The sequence below is a fragment of the Pyrus communis genome, chromosome 3 (assembly GCF_041283825.1).
Source record: "Pyrus communis isolate YQ-2024b chromosome 3, ASM4128382v1, whole genome shotgun sequence".
In the NCBI taxonomy this organism is placed as follows: Eukaryota; Viridiplantae; Streptophyta; class Magnoliopsida; order Rosales; family Rosaceae; genus Pyrus; species Pyrus communis.
The window spans coordinates 6,305,829-6,325,907 of record NC_142567.1 but is presented as its reverse complement, the minus strand read 5'-3'; the positions used below and the strand labels follow the sequence as shown (position 1 = coordinate 6,325,907).

The window sequence follows — 20,079 nt, the reverse complement described above, 5'->3', positions numbered from 1 at the left end:
AGTAGATTAAGCTAGGTTTAATTAAGCTGTCTCTATAGTCAAACTATGAATAATTTTCTTTTTGTCACAAAGAAAAAGATATTGGTATATAATTCCTCATTCATTTTTTGATATAATGCTAATTACGTTTCACACCTTTAAGTTTGTTTTAGTTTTTAACATGGGACACAAAGTTTAAAATTTTTTTTTATATTACATCATAAGGTATTGAAATTGTATGAAGTTATGCTTTCGGCATAATTGATTGTTTGGCCTAATTGATTGTTTTATCTTGCATAAAATTAATGATATGATTGTCATGTAAGCCACGTTTGCAACCCATTGAATAAAAAGTTTATCAATTAAATGGTGTATTAAAGTTTATACAATTTCAGGATGCTTGAACGTTGTAGACTATAGATAGCCTTTTATATAGAGAATTGTTATTGGCACTTTAAATTTCTCATTTTACATTCCAAACTTTTTATATTTAGAAAGAAAAATACACTTGTGAAGAGTGTAGAATGAGATTTTTGGAGTGCCAATAACACTTCCCTTTATATATACTGATTGATGAATGAAGTTTGCATAAGACACTTTATTGCAATAAAGGAAAGCGATCATGCCGACACATCCTGGTGTGGGTTGATCCTACTTATTTCTCTCTCCCTTAACAACTAACAATTTAACCTACAAAAGCTATCTTAAAATAAATAAAAAATTTAAAAAAAAAAAACAATTGATAAATGAACTTTTGTATCTATTTTCATATATCTAACTCTGGTGTGTAGATTCGATCCCCAATATTTGTCTAGAGTGTTGGCAAGTGTTTGTTCTTTTTTGAATGCCAATTCGAGCCCTAATCCAATAACCTAAGCATTAAAATAAATAAAGATTTCTAAATGCTTGGGCGGCTGCATATTCCAATGAACTGATTGACCAGAAAACTTGTATAATAACCATGGTCTTCAAGTTTGTGCGTTGTACGGTGTCCCATAATCTTTGGATTACTTGGAGTGTTCGCCTGCATATGATTAAGCTGAATAATAAATCATACATTATGAAACAAATCGGGATTGCTTATTTATATACGTTGAATTAATCAAAATGTTTGAGTGGCGACATATGCACATCTTGTTGATTGAGTAATTATTTCTCAACTTGGTATTAGTTGAACAAAAAATGTAGGCTTCAACGCAATCTTATGTTCGATCGTCAACATATGACATTAGAGACAATCAGATTAGATCAGTTTAAAATAATTGTGACTATTGATCTAGCTGACAAATTAATGGTAGACTAACGGAAGGTATAACATTGACACAAATTCGTAAAATGAGGTATGACATTGTCAATTTTAAAAGATGAGGTATGAAAGTGTCATGACACCAATAGTTGAGGTAGTTTTTTTGTACTTTACCCTAAAAATTATTATGAAAATTTGAACTAACTTAAATTAAAATGATATAAGACGCATCCTAATCTCAAACAGGAATGAGAACAGACATTTGTATTAAACGAAGCGCTCCACACCTTAGTGGGCGAGATTTGACGGCTGCTAGTACTAGTATTCCTAATTTTGTTCTTTCTTCCACATTTTGATCACTTGATTTATCAGCATGACAATTTAAGCAACTAACTGGTTAGGTAGTGATAAGGTCTTCCATAGGACGTGAATTCCATTTAGTGTATCTTTCATCCGGTCTAATTATAATCGAATTTTATCCTTCACAACTATGGTCCAAATCCATTTGATTTGGAAATCCAATCCAAAAGAGAGTTAGCCAAGTTTGGGTTTTCATTATTTTAGTGTTTGATATATTCTCATATAATGATGGAACAAGTGAACAACCACGTGCCTTCACTTTTACGTTACAAAATTATTAGTGACGATTATCTATTTGTTGTACTTAAGAATTACATGCTCCCGCGTTACATAATAAAATGTTAACATGTGTTAAATTTAGTAGACTTGTGAGATCCTATATTTTTATGTATTATTTAGAGATATTAGAATGACTATAGTTAGACGTTATGCATGTAGCATGCAATGATTTATGCTCACTAGCTGTTGCATTCTAAGCTTTTAGGTTGGAATAGTCTAGATTAGCACTATGTGTGCTGCTTGGAGATGACTAAGTTATGTGCTTAGCTTGCTGGCGGATTAAGTTAGGAGGTGTCAGTAAAGTTACATGCAAATGGGATATGTAGGTGAGTCATAGTCATAGCATGAGCTGTGGATATCAGGCAAACATTTATCCACATTGGGATGACAGGTGTGCTTACTACCAATTCATCCAATAGGATGTGTTGTTTTGCCGTTATTCTTGTACTATAAATAGGAGCAAATGCTCCTGTTTAATATCGTGCAAGGGGCTAGTTTGCATACAAGCTAAGGTCTGATGTTTATATATATGTTGGGGATAGATTAGGAAAGAAAAGAGTGGAAGAAATGCATGGTGTTAGGAGTGATCAGGAACGCTCAAGTACGTGGAGTTCAACTATTACGGTAATGACGTGGTTCTTCGTTTTAGCTTTAGGGAATTGATGTAGGGGTTTCTTGGGAAACTTATCATTATTGGGGTATTTGTCTTGTTTAAGCTTTGTGAAATATGTGTTATACTTGATCTATCTCTACAATTGATATAATTGTGTATTTTGAAATATGGTATTCATATTACTAATATTGATAATGTTGATTATATGCATATGTCATTGCATATTGGAGCGGATGGACTCTATTGGAATATTTGAGTGGTTATGGAAATGGAATTATATTTTGTGTGGTTGAGTTCGAGTCTCGTAAGGACCAGTAAGGGTGGCAGAAGTGAAATTATAGGAATGATACAAAGTATTGAAGACTCTGGCGACCGAGAAGAGAACAAGATGACAAACAAAATGGGAAATTTGGGATGATTGAGTTATGGGGGTTAGTTTAAATAATAGAGCATTCAAACTACTACTGAAGTGGTAAAATGCATGGTATGAGACATGTAAGTTCGCGTGTTTTATTATAAATTAACGGGCTAAGTAATTGAAGTTAGGATGCATTCATGGAATGTAATATGTGTTTGATAACATGTTAAAATTGATTACATGTTGCATGAACCTTGGTTTAGCCTTGACAATTATCCTTGATAAGAGTTATGTTCCTACTAAGCTGTGGTTTTGCTCACACTATTTTAGACCTTGCAGACTTGGTACAAGATTAACATAGGGTAGAAGAGCTGAGGTTGTGTTAGACGAGGGATTTTAAGAGTTTTTATTATTTTTGTAAAGGCTTTTGAAGCTATTTGTATAAGAGAAGTTAGTTTTTTGTTTTTTTTAATATTTTTTTTACTCTCATGCCAAGCGTAGAGTCGTATTTTCCCGCCGACCCTAAGTCCGGGGCATGGCAAAACTTCACAACTAAAGGAGTGTTGAGAGTTCCGCACATTGAAGATGGAAGTCTTGAAGTGCTTAAAAAATCGTTACGTGCTCTACCGACAAGTAAATGATTTTATGTTAGAACTCACGTTGGAATACACATTTCAATTGAGCAAAAACTCTTCTATCAGTCGCTGGGCATATATTATCGAAGATTCAAAGGCGTTAATTGCCATAGTCATTAGAGTTTCTTCTATCCATGTTCGTTGTCAAGCTAATGGCATTGCTCATCGCCTAGCGCGTTTTGCTCTTCGGGAATCAATTGTACTTGGTATGAAAATCCTCTGGACCTAATCCCATACTTGTTATTTGGCGAAGCTTTGTTGTAATTGCTTTTGGTTGTATCTCTCTATTTTGTGGGCAATAATGTTATTTTTACCATGTTTTTGTACCACAATTGTATACCACCTTAGGTGACATCTGATATAGATAACTACATCATTTAAATTAATTAGCATTTAATTTTTGTTAAAAAAACTATTTAATTAATCAATAACTAATAAAAAGATGGTTAATTAAATGATGATTGTGGTATACAAAGAGTCTCATTCTTCCTTCCCCTTTCAATTCTTCTTCTTCCCTTCCCTTTCTTTTTCACGCCAATTTTTTTTATTAATTTATGTTGATTTCCATGATTATGATCAACTTTATAGAATTCACTCGGGTACCACAATCACCTTATATTGATTTCTATTTCCAGACTCATGCCTCGTAGCCCCAGTCCTCATTCCGCTTCAAGTATTTCCGTCTCCAATCTTCATTGGTCCACCATGGCTGTTCATCTCGTGATTTTTTTGTCTTCTTTTCAAAAATAAATAAATAAATAAAATGTTGCATCCTATTAAACACGGACGACGTGAAACTAATCGTAGTTTTGCCTTCCCACCGACTGGGGACTATTGGGCCATTTCGAAGTGGTCCACCGAGAAAAATCTTTATAGCCGTTAGAAAGAAAGAGCTCCCTTCCATTTAAACCGACGGTTCAGATTCACTCAATTCAAAATTGAATGCAATCAGAACACTACCCTCACAGATCCCTCCGGTTCTATAAATAAACGGTCTCTTTCTCTCTCTCTAGCTCTCCGAGATCTTCGTCTAAAATTCACAACCCCCCTCTCTCTCTAGAACTCGCATTCTTGCTGTGATTCGATTCAATGGAAGGTACACTCCTGAGCGTCCTCTCTCTCTCTCTCTCTCTCTCTCTCTTCAATTATTTTTTGTTTTTTATTTAATTTTTTGTTAAATCGTGGAGCGAGCGGTGTCAAACGGTGGAAATATTCCCCCAAAACTGCAAGGACTTCGTTCCAAATCACGACTCCAAGCCCTCTTCAACCTCTGAAGCAGGTTCTTGTTTTTGTTTTAATTTATTCAATTTGCCCACTTTTTAATTTTTTGAATTACAAGAAAGTGTTGAATTTGAGGTTTGGATTCGATTATTACAGCTTCTTATAGTTTTAATTTTGTTTTCCGGCACAAGAAAATGTAGAATCGGAGAATTTTCTGATTCGATTTCATCCCTCTTTGTCTGCGGAGTTAAAACTTAAAACCCTAGAGCGATTACAGCAAAGTTGGACAGTGACGTGAGCGACAAAGGTGGGTAATTTCTGCAATTCTTGGTTTTCAAGTCTTTAATTTTATAAAAGAAATTAGGAAACTTTTCAACTAAACTGTTACATTTTGAATTTCAATTGAGTAGTTGAGTTGTAAGAAAATCGAAAATTTTTGGGGTTTCGTTGAAGTCATGCTCTGATTATATCATTGTTTTCAGAATGTACTCCAGATTCTGATTTGATTGGTGAGACTAGCACATCGAACGGAACGCAACTCAACAAGGTTCTCCATGTCAGATGGTCCTTCCATTTTTCCAGAAGATCACTGATTTGGCTACCAAAATTCAGGTAATTCATTGTTCTAGCATTGTTTTTTGTTAATGTCGCTTTGAGGAAAGCTCAGAAAGTGATTGGAAGCATTTGTATACTCTTTCTGTTTTGAAATTTTCGACAAATTCACTAAACGTTTTTTGTTTTGTTCTCATGCTTTAGGATTTGAAGAGAGAGCATACTGCCTTGTCTGATGAGGTCAAGCTCACTATGAATTTCTTTCCGGACCCTGCAGTTCTAGACACCATTCAATTGCCAAGTGAGCCTTTTGTTTTAATCACTCACAATTATTTTCTAACTTCCCTTCTCTCTTTGACTGTAATTTGTTGTTTCTGGATATCCAAATCCATAAGCTTCATCGGAATTGCCCTGGTATGCTTTTTGATAACTCACTTTATAACTGCTGTTTGCTGTGACTGTGCTTAGAAACATGCATAGGAGTTAACTGCTAGACAAACAAGATTAGGAATGACTTTAGAGACCTAGCAATTCAATGAAAGACTAGGAACCCATATCTGCTTGTCTGCTTTGACTGTGCTCTGCGTGATATTCGATTGCTTTGAACTGCTTAAATTTTATGTAATATGATCGTCTTAGAACTGCTGTGGTTGATGTCAATGAATGAATCTGCTACTGGATGCAGGATCCAGTTTTTTCTTTATTTGCCTTGCACGTCTTAGATGAAATAGGGCCGCCTTGTATGTCTTGATTGCAACCTGCAAAAGCTAAAGTTTTTCAATCAATAATTTATTTTTATCAACTCAGTTTTTCATAATATAAGTTTCTCCAAGCAAAAATTTACTTTGATAAGATAAGAATTTTATCCAACAAAACAAATGCTTTTTCAAATTAAAAACACACTTAGGCAAACAACAATTTTACAATGATTTTCACAGCTAACAATTTGTACACACGAAAAAAATACTTTAAAATACAAAATTTTAAACTAGTATTATTGAAAGAAAACAAAACTAAAAGCGAAACGTAGTTTTTGAATTTTTTTTTTTTTAAACTTAGTGTTAGAAAATTAGGCTGCCTTTCAATAAACACTTTAGTTTGTTGTTACCACTTTACTCATTAATAATGTTGACAACCCCATAAGGATAAATCTTAGTAACCCAGTGTTGTCTGTTCCAGCAAGTCTTCAACTTCCCTAGAAACAACTTCAACCTTGAATTAAATAACATCACTTTCTGCCCTAGTTGAAACTCTTTTCTAAATTTGATTGTCATGAAACCCCTTAGTTTTCTCCTTGTAGATCTTCGCAGTTTCATATGCCTTATTATGAATTTTATCTAGCTTGTTGAGTTGCAATTTACGCTTACCACCAGCAAAATCATAGGCAAAATTTAGATGTTTGATAGCCCAGTACGCCTTATGCTCTAGCTCCATAGGTAGATGACATGTTTTCCCATAGACGAGCTCAAAGGGGAACATTCTAATCAGAGTTTTATGCGTTGTTTTGTACGCCTAGAGAGCATCGTTTAATTTCAAACTCCAGTCCTTGCAAGTGGAGCTGACTGTTTTCTCTAGGATGCGTTTTATCTCTGTTGGAGTTTTCAACTTAATCAGATGTCTGAGGATGATACGCAGTGGCTACACAATGGGTGATCTCGTATTTCACAAGGAGTGCAGCAAAAGGCTTATTCAAGAGGTGCTTACCTTGATCGCTGATAGTAGCTCTTGGAATACCAAAACTCTAATAAATCATACCTTGGAGGAAATTCAGGACCACTGACCATTGGTTAGTAGGTGCTGCAATTGCCTCGACCCACTTAGGCCATCTCCAACCGAAGGTTGGCCAGATGACTTGTTTTAGCCTTCTGGCCCTCCAAGAAATTAGGCTATCTCCAACCGAAGGGTTCAGAGGGTCGAAAATAGCCCAAAAATCGTCTCCAACCGAGGGCTAGGCCATAGGGCTCGTGAAATCTGAGAAGGCTCCACGGAATCTGAAAGGGCATACAGCCAGCCAGCCAACTAGCCCGGGGCTGGCCAGAAAAATCATTATTCCTGTCAGTTATAACCAACAGGAATCCTTAAGCTAAAATTCAAATGCAATGGCTAGCTGACGTCAGCTAGCTGTTGCATTTGCATTTTTTTTTTTTTTTTACAGTTTTATTATTATTTTTTATTTACAAAATTTTTCCTATAACTTCTATTTCACAAAATTTGTTTCATATATTTTTTTTAATTATATTTTTTTCCTATAACTTCCTAAGCTTATACAACATTAAATTAAATTAAGTAACATGCAACAACATTAAACAATATGAAACAACATTAAATAACATTAACCAACATACAAATTATACAACATGAAACTTAAACATTATTTTTCAAAATATTTAACAACATAAAACTTAAATGCCTACTCCATGCTTCTTTTGGTCCAAAGATGGGCAACAAGATCCTATTGTAGATACTTGTTTGTGGCACGAGAACATATCATTCTATAGCGCCTCATGTACTCATTTATAAAGATACTATTAGTTCTTAGATTGAAAGGCAAATTAGGCCCATCATATATTTTTGCACGAGCCCTTTTTGACCTATTTGGATTTTCTTGGTCGTCTTCAGACTCTCCATCAATATACCCATCTTGTTTATCCTCCACTATCATATTGTGTAATATGATGCAAAACATCATGATGGAGTCCAAATTTTCTCGACTCCATCATCTTGCCGGTTCGCTAATGATCTTCAATCATGCTTGTAGAATACCGAAAGCTCTCTCAACATCTTTTCGGTATACCTCTTGGTGTAAAGTAAACAACTTTTATGCGTCATTCCTAGGGTTTGGAATTGCTTGGACAAGTGTCGTCCACTTTAGGTAGATGTCATCTACCAAGTAATACCCCACTTTGGAATTGCTTTACCTTCCGTCAAGTTATTGAAGGGGGTGAACGCCCAAGAACTGTAATTTCATTTTGGGATCGAACTCTAAAGAAAGCATGCCGATTCCATGTGTCATATGAGGTAACCGCCTCTAACACAACAGTTGACTTTCTTGACTTTCTGCTAAAACCTCATTGCCATTCGGTGGGACAGTTCTTCCAATCCCAATGCATGCAGTCTAATAACCCTATCAACCCCGAAAACCCACGATCTTCAACTTTGCGAAGGAGCCGATTCAGATCTTCTTGATTTGGCTTGCGGAGGTACTTGTCTTTGTAAACCTGAACAATTGTGTCACATAATTATTCAGGAGTATTAAGCATTTAAACTCAGACATACCATGGGTTTTATCCATCAAATCAGTTGGGAAGCCATAGGCCATCCATCATTCGGAGTGCGACAGTAACCTTCTGATGAGGTGAGAAACCAGGGCGGCCTGCTATGTCCTGCTTCTGTCGAAAGTATGGATTTGACATGCTGGACATCATGAAGTAAATGCTCGAAGACATAACGCCTAATCCGGAAGCGACGTTTGAAATCCTCTTCTGTGTACACCGAGTTGGGGTTGAAGTAGTTGTTCATCATATTGGCATATGACATCGATCTGTTTCGTGGTTTGCAAGAGCAACCAGCAATAGAGCCACCCTATTGAGGTTGTTCCTCAGTTGGCTGACACACCATGGCCGCATCCATGGTTGCTACTCTGTTTTGTTTGTTGGATTTGAATTTTTCTTTTGCTATAAATAGGGTAGATATTGGGCTATAATTCACACAACTTTGAGTTCAATTTATTTCAATTCAATCTCTTTCAATTCAAGTTTGCAAATTCACACAACTTTGAATTTAATCTATTTCAATTTAATAATCTCTTTCAATTCAATCTTTTTCAATTCAAGTTTGCAATGAATTCCAACTTTGAATCCTTTTCGAATTCTAACTGGGGGCAAATGAGACGAGAAGATGAGGAGTTTGATGAAGAAGTTCAAGTAAGGCGCAACAAACAAAACAGAGCAGCAGTCATGGTGTGTCAACCAATTGAGAATCAACCTCAATGGGTTGACTCTATTGCTGGTTGCTCTTACAAACCACGAAACAGAGCGATGTAGTATGCCAATCTGATGAACAACTACTTCAACCCCAACTTGGTGTACACAGAAGAGGATTTCAGACGTTGCTTCCGGATAAAGCGTGTCTTCGAGTGTTTACTTGGTGATGTTTAGCATGTTAATCCATACTTTCGACAGGGACAGAGCAAGCCGCCTTGGTTTCTCACCTCATCAGAAGGTTACTGTTGCACTCCAAATGATGGCCTATGGCTCCCCAGCTGATTTGATGGATGAAACTCATGGTATGTCTAAGTCTACATGCCTTGATACTTCTGTGACACAATTGTTCAGGTTTACAAAGATGAGTACCTCCGTGAGCCAAATCAAGAACATTTGAATCGGCTCATTCGCAAAGTTGGGTCATTAGACTGCATGCATTAGGATTAGAAGAACTATCCCACCGGATGGCAATGAGGCTTTAGCGGAAGGTCGAGAAAGCCAACTGTTGTGTTAGAGGCATTTACCTCATATGACACATGAATCTGGCATGCTTTCTTTGGAGTCCCTCGATCCTAAAATAACATTATAGTTCTTGGGCGTTCACCCTTATTCATTAACTTGATGTAAAACACCTATTGACTACTACATCAACAACCGTCAATACAATATGGGGTATTACTTGGCAGATGACATCTACCCAAAGTGGGCGACACTTGTCCAAGCTATTCCAAACCCTAGGAATGACGTAGAAAAGTCGTTTACCTTACACCAAGAGGCATATCAGAAAGATGTTGAGAGAGCTTTCGGTATTTTACAAGCACGGTGGAAGATCATTAGCGAACCGGCAATAGGTTGGAAGATCATTTTCTACATGTCGAGAAAATTTGGACTCCATCATGATGTCTTGCATCATATTACACAATATGATAGTGGAGGATGAGCGAGATAGATATATTGATGGAAAGTCTGATGACGACCAAGAAGATCCAAATAGGTCAAGAAGGGCTCGTGCAAAAATATATGATGGGCCTAATTTGCCTTTCAATCCAAGGACTGGTGGTATCTTTATAAATGAGTACATGAGGGGCGCTATATAATGATACGTTCTTGTGCCACAAACAAGTACCTACAACAGGATCTTGTTGCACATCTTTGGGCCAAAAGAAGCATGGATTATGTGTTTAAGTTTTATGTTGTTAAATGTTTTTAAAAATATTGTTTAAGTTTCATGTTATTAAATATTTTTTTATGTTGTATAATTTGTATGTTGGTTAATGTTATTTAATGTTGTTTCATATTGTTAAATGTTTGCTTTGGCCCTTTGGACCCTATAGTTGGAGATGGCCTTAAAAACATATTCCATAACCACAAGAAATATTTAATAAAGTTTTGGCCCTTTGGACCCTATAGTTTGGTTCTCATGGGACGATGAGAATGGTCCCATGAAATCAATGCCTTAAACATCAAATAATTCAACAACTAGAATACGCTACTGTGACATCTTATTCTGCTTAGACTGATTGGCCACTCGTGGACAACGATCACAAACTTGACACCAATTATTTGCATCTTTGAAAAGTGAAGGCCAAAACAACACACTTTGCAAAATCTTAGTTGTTGTCCTCTTTGGCCCAAAGTGTCCTCTAAACGCATAATGATGGGCAAATATGAAAATATTTTCTTGCTCCTCATTTGGAATACATCATCGAATGATCTAATATAGGCAATTCTTGTACAAGTATGGTGTTAACATTGTGTGCTTTTAGGCCCACAGAATGGTGCAGGCCCAAGGAAATACCTAAAAGCCTAAGGCTCAAGGGGTTCATAGAAGGCCGCCTCAAGCACTTGAGCCGATTGAGATAAAAAAGGAGTTGCCCCCGATCGCATAGAACATGTGAGCAAACTAACAGCTTTATAGCAAAAGTCTCCAAGGGCAAAACTACTCAAGTGCCATTTAGAATATGTGGCGGTTCGTAGTTAGCAACAAAGACCTAATATAAGACGTAAAGGTAGCCGGGACAATGCTCATTTAGACCTAAAAAGATGTGCCACCCTGACTGCAGAAATGTCATTTCACTTATGAGAGCCTGACCGAATAAATGGAAAGGTGTTAGTGAGTTAGTACAAGTTGTTGGCGTCCAAGGCAACGAGTAAGCAGAAGCTTTGGCACCATCTATTAGAAACACATATGATTTAGTTGTGTTTTCTGCCCTGCTATTTTTGCTTCATAGTTTGTAGTCCACTAAGCAAGATGACTAGCAGACCTAAGCTGACACTCTGAAGAAGACAATGAGAGAAGAGGACTAGGCTCGCCACCTATAAGGAGAAGATAAATGACATACTTGCTGGTTTTGGATATATGGTAGGGAACCTTTTCCACACCTAAGACACCATTCTCCAGGAGAAGCACGATGACTTCCTAGAACAAATCAACCAAATGAACGAGAAGATTGACCAACATATCCAAGGGAGGGCTCGTGCTTCCGTTGGGGATGTCGAAAACGGGGGGGGGGGGGGGGGGGGCAAAGATGCCTATCAAGTTATCAACAAGAATCTCAAAGTAAAGGATGACGCTGGACGCTTGGGATGAATAGGCGAAAGTCGTTGAGCAAGTGCTGAAAAGCTTGATAGGAACCCTGGTTGGCACCCTGACCTGAAAAGCACCTTCAGAGAAGTAATGGGTAAGAAAATAATAACCTTTACACTCGAACGCTCAAGATACGAAGCTACAAGGGGATTATATACGTCATCGAGGGTTGAGAAAAACAACACCACTACCAAATGTAGGCTATTTCTGACTATCCTCAAGGGAGTTGCTCGGGATTGGTTTAAGCAAATAGTCTCAGGGTCTATATGCCTTTCTTGAGACTGAGGCAGGTTTTCCTTGACATTTTTATATGATCATCTTTAAGAGGCAATACACACCGAACAACCTTGCCTCTGTGAAATAGAATCCAGACGAATCCTCAAGTTATTATATAGCCAGATTCAATAATGAGTACACTAAATGCATAGGATGTGATGAGGTGATGACACATAATGCCTTAATGGAGGGATTTGTTGGTGGCAATTTATACTTTTATCTAACTCAAAATCCTTTTAACGCCTTTAAGGATTTGCTGTGTGAGGCAACGAGTTAATACTAAGCCAAACAACTAAACAAGACGACTGCCTTGAAATAAATTGGCATTTCGGATCAGAAGCTAGCTAAATGGTGTAGAGGCATCGCATTGGCTGAGTCATATCAAAGTGGTAGGAACCTTGATCTCCTTGAGGAGGGTGTAAAAGGTATCACGTGGAGATTTTGTTTCCAGTTAGTATAAAAGAGAAAAGAGTTTGTTGAAAAACAACTTTCCAAATTAGTCCCCCTTACACTAAAAAGTTTAAACCAGTCATCAGTGTTATGACGAAGAATAATCCATGTCCTATCAATCGCCCAAACCACGTTAAAGGATAAAGAAAAAAATGCTTAATAAAAATATTTAAAATGACCCTTAAAAGAAAAATTATTGCAAAAATTATGTTGAGGAGGCTAGTCTAGTCTTGTTTGCTGGGTCGACAACCAAAGAGTCTACGGCTGGTCTAGTTTGGTCGAAGAGGGTTTCTCTGGCTCCATCTTCCTCACCTTCGCCCTGCTCAGCACTGTCTTTATCATCTTGTAAAACTCCACATAGCACTGGAAACAGTTTTTTTAGTAAGTTTTTGGCTTGTTGACGATTTGAGGTTTATATCCTTACTCCTTACGGCGAATTTGAAAGAATTCATCCAAGGCCCTTTTTTGTTGCTCGTTCTCCTCCCTCAAGGCCCGAGCAACATATTTAGCCTCGCCTCCAACTCCAGAAGCTTGAAATTTCTTTGTACCTATCTCCCCAAGCGCTCGTTCCTTTGCTCGGCTCATTGCGACCCCAAACTTCGTCTCTTTAGTTGTTAAGGCATCTTAAAGCCTCTTAGGTCTCGGTCGAGTTGAACACTATGCTTCTTTTCAGATAAGAGGTGTCAGAATCTCTGGTATTGAGCAAAGAGATAAAGAAAAAAAAAACTATGTTAATTAACCAAGGAAAAGACGTTGCTTATGGGCATTCCACTCGGCGCACACCCAATTTGTTTGCGACGCTCGCTTCACGGAGTCTCCTTTCATTTGATCTGCAAGTTGGAGTAAGTTCTTCTTCCTATTTCACTTTTTTATGCTTACAAAACATATTTTCCTTGGTTTTCACAGTCTTTTTCATGAGCTTTAACACCTTTTCTATGACAAGAGCTCAACTAGAGCAAATGAACAAGTGCTTGTGCAGGCAGATGAGCGAAGCTGCCATAAACAAACTTCAGTTTGCTCTGGAACTAAAGAGGGCTGAACAAACTCCGCTTCTAAGGCTAAATGGAGTTTTACAATAAAGTGAAGTTATATGAGTAGGGCGGGGAGGAAAAAAATGGAGCTGGAGAAACCTTCATCGAGTTTATCGTTTTCAAAGCCTCAGAGCATTGGGTGTTCCTGCCGATTAAGAGGCCCAACAGCTCCACACTTAGCATCCGTAGACTCCATGGCTGCCGACTCTGTAACAGTGGTCGCCCAGACCAAACCAACCATCCCCTTAACATAATTGTTGTGTTGTTAATTTTAAGTGTTTTGTGACAGTGGTCACGATAGTGATGATTGGTTTAAATTTATGAGTAATTAGTGGACGGGGCAAAGATGTGTATGTGCAAGTTTTTTAGTGTAAGGGGGATTGATATGGAAAGTTTGTTTTTCAATTTATCCCCCCCTCAAACTAAACCCAACCCTCGACTAAAGCCAAAATGTCCCATTTATTCCCCCCCCCCCAAGATTTAGCCCACATGCGTGTAGACTTGCCCAAACCCAACCCAATCTCAGCCCGAGGACGTGCCCCACTCTCCCCACGCGGGCTGAAGCCTTCAACACCCGACATGGTAGGTGTGCAAGTTTTTTAGTGTAAGGGGGACCGATATGGAAAGTTTGTTTTTCAATTTATCCCCCCCTTCAGACCAAACCCAACCCTCGGCTAAAAGCCAAATTTTCCCATTATTCCCCCCCCCCACAAAAACCCAACCCAACCCTCGGCTAAAAGCCAAATTTTCCCATTATTCCCCCCCCCCCCCAAAAACCCAACCCAACCTAAATGTTTGGGCTAAAAGCCAAAAGCCCAATACCCCCCAAGATTTAGCCCACATACGTGTGGACTCGCCCAAACCCAACCCAATCTCAGCCCAAGGGCGCGCCCCACTTTCCCCACGCGGGCTGAGGCCTTCAGCACCGGACATGGTGAGACCTACTGTCAGGGTCGTTGTCGACCACCATCAGGAGCCCAGTGGCTCTTTTTTTCATCCAACGGTTGCTACTTTTGGACTGTTGGTTGATCCAACAGTCCAAATTCAAAATTTGTTTTAAAAAAAAAATGTAATTTTAAAATACATTAAATCCAACGGCTGAGATCGAATATAATGAAATCTAACAGTAAAAAAAAAAAAGATCTAACAGCCTAAATTTATATCCAATGTCTAAAATAATTAAAAAAATTATTTAACTCAAAATTCACCCAAAAACTCTATAAATACCTAGTATTTGTTCAAACATCCACACAAAACTCACTTTTCTCGTATAATTCTTCCAATTTTTCTTTCTACCATTTCTTCCCATTTCCAAATTTTTCAAGATGTCAAGAGAGCATATTAGAGGTCGTAATTGGACCTATGAGGAAGATGTTGCTTTATGCTTGCATGAGTTTCTGTTAGCGAAGATGGTGCAGTTGACACGAATCAAAATAAAAAGGTTTTGTGGGATAAAATCATTGAAAAGCATGCACTTTATGGAATTGAAGCTTGGAGAGAGCCGTGGTTGGCATGGCTAGTGGAAGGAGCGCCGCGAAAATTGTGAGTTTTTTTGTTGATATTTTATTTGTCATGTACATAATATTATTTTGCAACTAATTGTTTTTATGTATTTTTTGCATAGGGTGACAAAGCAATGGAAATTTACAAGACAAGAGTAACACCAAAAAATCAACCTTTTAAGTTGCATCAAGCTTGGGACGTCCTCAAGGATTGTTTGAGGTGGGGAACCGATGTGGACCAACAATGGGGAATATTATTTCAATGTGAAGATGCACCAACAAATGATGAAGATGAAGGTGTCAATGAAGGTGTCGATGAAATGACCCCAACTCCTTCTTTTGCAAGGCCCCCAGGAAGAGATAAGCAAAAGGAAGCAAAGAGAAAAAGGAAGTCCCAAGATCCGATGAGTGCACTCATTGCTACCAAATTTGCAAGCTTGATCGAAACCCATAGCACTCGCCAAGAAGAAACGGACCGAAACCTATAGCTATATTTGGCATGATGCTTATATTGCATAAACGAGTTTCCAAATTCGGCTTCTGCGTTGATCATTTCTGCATCCTCATTGTTAAGGCTTGCTTGGTATTGTGCCATCTGCATTGCCCTGCTACGCCTTCTTCTATCACCCATTGATGAGATATTGAGGATTTTTAGAAAACAAAAACACTTTGAAAGTTGAAAGATTAGTGAACATGTTGTGTGATGGTTTGATATTCAACTTGTGTTTATATAGAGAATGATTGAAGGTTTCAGTTTCATGTGTGTACGTTTGTGTTTCATGCATTTCATGTGTGTCATGTGTTTCACATGTGTTAAGTGTGTACTTCATCTCTATTATGTGTTTTCTATGTCCTTTACATGTGTTTTGTTATGTTTCACATGTGTTCTGTGTGTCATGTGTGTTTTATGTATTTTGTGTTTATACATCTCAATCATGATTTTCATATTCTTCCATAGTGTTTCATGTATCGATTTAGTGATTTTTCAATATTTATCAGAATTTAATTATTTTTAGATTAAAATGTTCATAAAATTAATTTACGATAGTCTACATAATTTTTTTTTTTTTAAGTTAATTTAAGAAAAAAATTAGTCTAAGTTCATTTTTTAATAATCTGAGGCTAAAATTTAGGCCAAAAGGGTTGGAGCAAAAAAACTGTTTCTAGACTAAAAATTTTGGCTTTTAGCCCAAGGGTTGGAGATTGTCTCAGGGAGATTAGGCAAGCTATTTACAATCAGTGGTTTTGATGTTCCTACTCTACACCAATTTAGCTTTTTTTTTTTTTTTTTTTCCCAATCCACACCAATTTTTCTGATAAAAATGCTTAACTTCTTTCAAGGCGGCTGTTCTTCCAAAAACTCTCTTGTTCACATTCCTTTGAGCGGCCTTGATGATTGATTTTGGGTAAAGTCCCGTACTGTTTTTCATTATGGTATTCTATCATATTTTATCTTTTTTTTGTTTTTGCCCTACCTACCTCTAGCTCCTAGCGCTTGACCCTACGTTGTGGTCGTTGCGAAACTCTTCCTTCTACTGTATCAATCGAAGACTTATTCTTCATGCTCAAATGTTATCATCCATAAGCAGGCTACGAAAGTCTTGCTTATAGAGTGTTATCTGCTGCTCATAGTAAATGCCTCAGACTAGGTCTTCCTTAACCTGCTATTATGTCCCCATCTTCCTCAACTTGTAGAATTTCATTAACGTGTTACCTTTCTGCTTAAACTAGCGGTCGGACCACTGTTCTAAAAAATGCCCTAGGCGCTAGGCGCCTTGGAACTGAGGCGATTTTGTACATAACAGCTGGAAAAATTGGGGTGGCTCTAGGCGGTGCTAGGCTACTGGGTGGTTTTTATTTTTTTTTTTGAAATTTGTTTAAAGTCTAAGTTCTAATTATACCTTGAAATTTTGTTAATTTTATAGAATAGGTGTATTGTGTATCAACTTAAATTCCGGGATGCTAAAGATAAGTATCTTGCATTACTAAATTTCCTTATTTTCCTCCTATTTTCCATTTTATGTTGTTTTAAATTGTGAACTTGTTTTACATGTGTCATCCTACAATACTCCTCACTATAGTTATATGACATATATGCTTAATGTGTTTTTAAATTTCGACTTGTTGGATACTCTTTTTGCATATCATTATTTAATTATATTATCCATGGATTTCATAAAGAATAATTTTTTGTGAGTGTCAATATGCACTTATTTATAAGATATACAATAAATTTACCTAAATCCACCTAGGTGTTAGGCTCTAACCCGCCGCCCGACTAGCGTCTAGCGTTTTTTAGAACCTTGGGTTGGACCATTTAACAAGTATTGTGATCTGGTGCAGGCGACCTTTTTATCATTCGTACAAACTACTATGTTGTCACCTTGGTCTTCATTTTTATTGCTGACGCATATCATACTTTTGCCAACGCCTGATTGCATCTGACCATTCTTACCTTTATAGAGGTTTAGAACTTCATCGCTAGCATCTTTTACAACCTAGTAGGCATATGACATTGGTTGCATGATGCCCGAGCATAAGCCTTCCTAGACCGGTTAGAATTCCCCGATAGTAAAGATCTTCTAGAAAAAGTGTAGATCACCTTGCTTTCAACCGAACCACAATTTGTAAGGGAACCCGACGTCGATGGAGCTCGACTGCGTCAACGATCTATCAGCTACGTGTTTCGCGAGTAGCAGAACGAGCGGTTCTAAGTCGACCTTGAGATCCATGCAATCGCCGATAAGGTGGTCGTGGTCTCTGTGATACCGACAATACCCTCATGTCTCCACCTGCGAAAATTGGGTTGCACCCTTCGTTCAAGTGATGGGAAGTTGACGCTACACAAGAGGGAAGATCTCCCCTTGAGACATATTCATTGAGGCTCTAAGATTTGTACCTGGCATATCGTTCGAGGTGACTCTGCGTTGGGCTAGTAATTCTTATACCTTTTCTTTTTAGGCGGGCGGTCACACACAACTTCTTGCTTGGCTTTAGCTGACGTGCTCGGCTAACTAATCCTTATTGCCTTTGTATCTTTATCTTGTTCAATTGTTCACAGAGCAAATCCTTAAAAGTCTTAGAGGGTCAGATAAAAGTAGAATTTGCCTCCAGCAAATCCCTCTATGAGGGTTTTATGTATCGTTGCTTCATTACATCATATGCATCTAGCGTACTTGTTGAATATGGATATATAATCAGGGATTCATCCGAACCCTATTTCATGAAGGTAAGGTTGGTCGGTAGCATATATGAACCCATCGAGATGGTTATACAGATCAATAAGCCCCTTGTAACTTTGCATCTTGAGTGCTCGAGTGTCCCGCTCGTAGGCTCATCGTGTAGCTTATTGGAGAATGGCAGTGACACATCCTCCTCAGAATAATCAGGGTTCTTTAGTTTGGATAATCGCTCAATGTCTCTAAGACGAGGTCGATGGGGTTTACCAGAGTTGCCATTGAGCATCCTAGCTCGTGCTCAACGATTCTTGCCCTTTCATCCCAAACGTCGTCCTCTTCTTTGAGCTTCTTGTTGATGACTTTACATGCATCTTCGCCTCCGCTTCCGAGCCTTTCCCTTGGATGTGTTGTCGATTTTCTTGTTCATCTTGTTGATCTTGTTGATTTATTCTAGGATGTCGTCATGCTTCTCCTAGAGTAGGGTGTTTTTGGCATGGAGGAGGTTCCCCACCTCATTCATCTTTCCGACACCAGCAAGTATGTCATTAATCGTTTCCTCATAGGTGGCAAGTTTGGTCCTTTCTTCTCGTCTTCTTCCTCAAGATTGCTGGTCATCTTGCTTGATGGACTACAAACTATTAAGCAAAGATAGTTGGGCAAAAAACACAACCAAATCGCATGTGTTTCCCATAGACATTTAAAACTTTGATTGGGATATCCCCCTTTCAGCTCGTCTATGGGAAAATGTGTCATCTACCTATGGAGCTAGAGCATAAGGCGTACCGAGCTAGCAAACATCTAAATTTTGCCTATGATTCTGCTAGTGATAAAAGTAAATTACAATTCAATAAGCTAAATGAAATTTGTAATGAGGCATATGAAATTGCGAAGATCTATAAGGAGAAAACCAAGGGGTTGCATGACAATCAAATTTAGAAAAGAGTTTCAACTAGAGCAGAAAGTGTTCTTGTTTAATTCAAGGTTGAAGTTGTTTCCAAGGAAGTTGAAATCTCGCTGGAACAGACAACACTGGGTTACTAAGGTTTATCCTCATGGGGTTGTCGACATTAATAATGAGTATAGTGGCGTAACATATTCAAGGTATTCAAAAGCTGAAACCATACATGGAGTCACTCTACGATGTCACATGCGAGTCAATGACTCTGAAGAAACCAGTGGTTTGAACATCGGACTTCTACTACGTCTAGCTATAGACTAACTAAAGCGTTTATTAAGAAGTAGCCTAATTTTCTAACACTAACTTGAAAAAAAAAACTAAAAAAATACGTTTCGCTTAGTTTTGTTTTCTTTCAATAATGCTAGTTTAAAATTTTGTATTTTAAAGTATTTTTTTGTGTGTACAAATTGTTAGCTGTGAAAATTCTTGTTTTTAATAAAATTGTTGTTTGCTGTGTTTTTAATTGAAAAAACATTTGTTTTGTTGGATAAAATTCTTATCTTTTCAAAGTAAATTTTTGTTTGGAGAAACTTATATAATGAAAAACTGAGTTAATAAAAACAGATTATTGATTGAAAAACTTTGGGCTTTTGCAGGTTGCAATCAAGAATTACAAAGCGGCCCTATTTCATCTAAGACGTGCAAGGCAAATAAAGAAAAAACTGGATCTTGCATCCAGCAGCAGATTCATTCATTGACATCAATTAACCACAGCAGTTCTAAGAGTATCATTTTGCAGAAAATTTAAGCAGTTCAAAGCAATCGAATTTCACTCAGAGGACAGTCAAAGCAGACAAGCAGATATGGGTTCCTAGTCTTTCATTGAATTCCTAGGTCTCTAAAATCATTCCTAATCTTGTTTGTCTAGCA

General features: G+C 37.7%; 1 long non-coding RNA gene across 4 annotated transcripts; it reads left to right on the top strand.

Annotated features, from left to right (window-relative positions):
* The first annotated feature begins 2,328 nt into the window (after positions 1–2,328).
* LOC137714781 (uncharacterized) lies at positions 2,329–19,957 on the top strand. 4 transcript variants are annotated; one of them, XR_015960565.1, is made up of 7 exons: positions 2,329–2,488; positions 3,337–3,676; positions 4,106–4,749; positions 4,883–4,998; positions 5,174–5,303; positions 5,448–5,544; positions 19,806–19,957. It is a non-coding gene; the product is annotated as an uncharacterized LOC137714781 (long non-coding RNA). The 4 variants fall into 4 exon arrangements; XR_015960568.1 differs by lacking the exon at positions 19,806–19,957 and having other exon boundaries at positions 4,892–4,998; positions 5,186–5,303; positions 5,448–5,884; XR_015960567.1 differs by lacking the exon at positions 19,806–19,957 and having other exon boundaries at positions 4,892–4,998; positions 5,448–5,884.
* Positions 19,958–20,079: the final 122 nt, after the last annotated feature.